Source organism: Nematolebias whitei, chromosome 13 (assembly GCF_014905685.2).
Source record: "Nematolebias whitei isolate Nwh7 chromosome 13, NemWhi1, whole genome shotgun sequence".
In the NCBI taxonomy this organism is placed as follows: Eukaryota; Metazoa; Chordata; class Actinopteri; order Cyprinodontiformes; family Rivulidae; genus Nematolebias; species Nematolebias whitei.
The window spans coordinates 20,289,351-20,294,141 of record NC_056510.1 but is presented as its reverse complement, the minus strand read 5'-3'; positions in this window follow the sequence as shown (position 1 = coordinate 20,294,141).

Below are 4,791 nucleotides of genomic sequence, written 5' to 3'. Positions count from 1 at the left end.
ATATTCTAATCAATGTTTCTAAACTCTAAACGCTCTAAAAGAGCACAGAATGTCATGATTTCAGCTTCCTGTCTACTCTGTTCTTTGCCACCTGCAAGCGCCCTTGGCCACGCCCACTTCTCTGCTCTGCATGGTGAACAGCTGATGAGCTGATCAGCTGCAGCAGGAAATTTATCCTGCAGCAGTACTGGCTGCACAAATGTGCAGAAGGAAGCTTTTTCTGCAGCTCTAGGGCTGCACAAATGTGCAGCAGGTGCTAAATAATTTAAAATGATTTTTTTTAAATAAAAATTATATGCCGATCGTGTGGCTCATCCATCAATCAGCCAATTGTGTGTGATTTCCAATCTTCTAATCTTTCCAATCTTATTTTGAAAAACGGTGGTAGAGCGAGTCCACGATAAATGAACCACTAAGTAGCAAGGGACTACTATATAGGATTTGGAGACAAAAAAAAAAAAAAATCCTGACAGACTCTCCTTGGCCGAGGGGAAATATCCTGAAATTGAAAAAAAAACAAACAAAAAAAACACCCCGCACATAAGCACATAGTGACGCAGATATTCCACAGGGGAGGGGAGACGGCAAGAGCAGTGAGCATCTCCAAGGATACTCCAGAGGCACTGTAGGAGTTCTGATAAGAATGGTATAATCATTCAGTTCCCTCTGGTGAGATCCATAAACACTCTCGAGAGGTGTCAAGGTCAACCTAGGACAGTGCCAGAGAGAATCCAAGAATCCTGAAATTATGACACAATGTTTATTCAGCCGGGTCCCTCTGTTAGGTCCACAGACTTCCTTGGTGGGAGGAAAGGGGCAGAGCATCGAATTTACAGGACCTCCAGGCGACTTGAGATAAGGTGGCCTGCAAGGCCAGCCAGATAGCCAAATTCAGAACAACATTTGTTTTGGGGACAGGTAGAACTTTACTGATTTATGTCTGACTTAAGTATTTGCTGGTCCTCACAAATCCCAAATGTCCAAATTAAGTGGACACATCACTGATCTGTGCCTGAGAGTATTCCCTGAGATATGATCCATTCTGCCAGCAAATCCTAGGGGCCGCAAGTGGCCTGCAATTCTTACAAATCACATCCAATTTGTGGTTCAGTTCACAAAACAATTGAGTCTAGGTGCACGAGGCACGGAGCAGACCATCACATAAGGCAGGCAGACTGACCAGGGCCAAATTTGCTGCTGACAACTTCCTTGTTTGTTGCTAAACCAGGAACCAGCCATTTCCAAAAAGCAGGAAACATGTTATCATATATCCAATTATATATGCATCTTCAACATCCTCGATGGACAGCAGAGATAGACACATCACCTTCCACTCGCCCCAGGAATCAATGATGTGTCCAGCTACATGCGTGTCATCAGGGCAAGTTGGCTCGCCTGAAGCTTGTCTTCTTGTCGAGAAAATTTTATCAATTGCGTTGAAGGTGATCGGCTGCAGCCTTCCATCCCTCCACGACCTGTACGTCTCCAGGACTGTGAGGCGAGCAGGTCGGATCACAGCTGACCCTGCTCACCCTGCACACGGACTGTTTGAACCACTCCCCTCAGGCAGGAGGCTTCGGTCCATTTGGACCAGAACCTCCCGCCATAAGAACAGTTTCTTCCCCTCTGCTGTTGGACTCCTGAACACTCATAATGCTACCTCATAATTTCTGCTTTGGTCACATTACATCTGTATTATAACTGAATACTCCATCTGTACTGTTCTCTAAGCTTTTTATTGTTTTCTATTGTATGGGTGTACATATGGTTATGTTATGGTTTTAATTTTACTTTATTTGTGGGTGTACACAGGCTTATGTCTTGTGTAATGTTCTCATTTTTACTTAATTTTTACTTTATTTTTACTTTATTTTACTTTACTACTATTCGCACCTTATGTCGAAGCAAATTCCTAGTTTGTGAACCTCGTTCATTGACATGGCGATAATAAACTGATTCTGATTCTGATTCTGAAAGACCAGCTGACCAGATCCATAGAAAAAATTACAGTTCTGAAGATATGTAGAGAGAGGCTCTGAAGCATTTTCACAGACAGGGCAGAGCAAAAGCAAAGTGGAGAAGGGAGAGGAGAGGGAAAGCATCCGCCCTTGACAAGAGAAAGTGGTGAAGTGACTCACCTCGCTATATCAGTTCTGTGTGTAATTTTCTCAGTGTATGCATATCAAATAATGTGTGTTTTAAGAAGGATATATTTGCAGCCCAGATCACCACCACCAGTCATCACAGAACTGACTTCACAGTAAACAAACAAACAAACAAACAAACAAACAAAAACAAAAACAAAAAAACTGTATGCACTGTGAAGACACATCAAAATTATTAAAATGTTTAAACAGGATAATGATGATGAAGATTGTACAGGCAGATCTTTAGTTCCCTACCTCACCAACATTGTTGCAAATTGCACAAGTGACCTTGCCAGGACATCATCTCCAGATCGTTTTATCAGTGCTGTCTTTGCATCATTCTCTATCTCAAATTCAATATCAGAACTGCTACACATACAATATAGTCTCAAGTTATTTGTGTAGGCACACAGTAACCTTTGAGCTTCAGGCCTTTGTGCAGCTCTAATGACTAGAAAAAGAAAGTAGCAAAAATTCTGCAGGAGGATGTGAGGCTGACAGAGAACAGCAAAGCAACTCCATCTGCTCCATACAAAATAAACAAACCAAAACAACAACAACAATATTTCTGTTTACTAGCTCTCAAGTAATTAGTTGAATCATCTTACTCAAATTTGTTGTTTGTTGATAATTCAGCAAGTCAAAATGTGACTTTGTTGATGACAGTTATGTTTTCTAGTAAATTAATTATACGATGCAGGGAGTGGTGGCGCAGAGGTTAAAGAAGGTGGGCCTGTGGTCGGAAAATCGACTGTTCAACTCCCGGTACCGACAACATCAAAATGTGGGTGGGATAGGCGAAGCACCCACACCTGCCTCCACCCTCATTCGCCCCACTCTGGGCCCTTGAGCAAGGCCCTTAACCCCCACCATCTGCTCCCTCGTGCATCCTAGATGGCAGCTCTCTGCTCCACACAGAGGGCTGTAGTAGCTCAGTGGTCTGTGGTTAGTCAGGAAGGCCACCTGGCATAAAAACAATTGCCAAGTCTTCGTGCGACTTTGTTCACTGTAGCGAACCCTGAAGAAGGGATCAGCCGGAGGGGGGGAAAAAAAAAGCTTCATGCATTGTGTGAAACTTTCTCACAGTAACCAGATGTTAAATAGGTTAAACATCTGTCTCTTCTTTCCCCTAATAGAAAACATCTTTATAATTGTAGACAAGAGAAACTTTTTGTCTCCCACTTGGTTTTCATTAGTGCTTTTGTTGTTTAGGTGTTGTGGTTCATTTCTCTGTGTTAAATTAATTTACAACACACCTTTTCGCCCTTGATACCAACACCCTGCTGTCCCCTCGGCCCTCTCGGTCCAGGGAACCCTCGATCCCCCTGAGAGACAAAACCAGGTTAGTCCTGTCAATTAAAGTTGCCTGAGTTTGGTTCACAGCCAGCTCTGCATTGTTCCCAAAAGCAAAGAAAGAACATGTTGGCTCCTGTTGCAAATGATACAAACATCTAAGAATGACACAGTATTTTTTTCTTGACCTCATAATTTGGTGTCAGTGATATGAAGTGCACCTGACAGGGCCAAATTGATTTTAATACATGCAGATCTCAGCAGAGGAGAAAAAGTGCCATGTTGTCTGATAAAGGTCAAAGAGCTGCGAAGTTGCTTAAGGGTATTAAAACTTTTCAGAGTAAATAAAAGTACAGTCAACTTTCAATACAGAGAAGCTTCAGTAGCACCGTAAATATGCTCCTTTGCTAAATTTGCCCACAAATTTGATATTTAATGGTTATGACAAAAAGTTAAAATAGCAGTTTGATCCCCCCCGCCGTTTTATATTGGATTTATTTAACTTGTTTCTTGGAGTACTAAAGAGTAAAACCTGCTGTCATCTGTATTAATGTGCACACTAGAAATGACAGTCTTGCATGTCTTTGTGGAATCCCAGCTTTGTATTTGAAAGGATAATCTGACGTGGGTTTCTTGGTGCAACATGTTGCAGCTTGAGAGAAAACATTTTTACACACTTAACCAAGTCTGCTTTGACGTTTTAATCAGTGAGATGGAATGAAGGATAACTGACTATAAGCTGAAAGTTAGTCTTTTAGGGTTCAATCAAACTAAAATGTACACATTTAATGTACATTAGCAGTGGCAGCTGCACAGATTATTGCACAAATGATATATTCCTCTTAGAATTTAACAAGTGGTTTATGTCATTTTAAGTCAACACATAGAAAGCTCTGCTAGCTAACGGAGTAAAAACTAATCATTGCAGCAAGATTAAGTTAAAATAATACTGTAACTCATGTTTTCACATTTAAATAAAAATGATGTATGGTTTATGGGTTTTTGTAATAAATTTTGTCTCAGTTTTAGGTTTCATGTTCTGGGATTTCATTGATTCTGCATTGAATATTTTTGCAGTAGAGTTTTTCCACTTTAGCTTATTTTTGTGGTTTGCTTTGTTAAAGTTGTAGTTAATTTCTTTTCTGTTTAGTAGTTGACATTTGATAATTTGACTGAGGCTAAATTGTATGTAAAAGCTCAACAGAGGGACATATTTTTATTTTATATATTTTTTGGTTTGGACACTGGAATGGTTCTAAAAGTTGCAGTTTGTGTTGATTTGTATTATCATCATCCTTTACAAGTTATAAAAGACTTTTGTATTCTTGATCTTGTTTTGGTTTTATTTTGA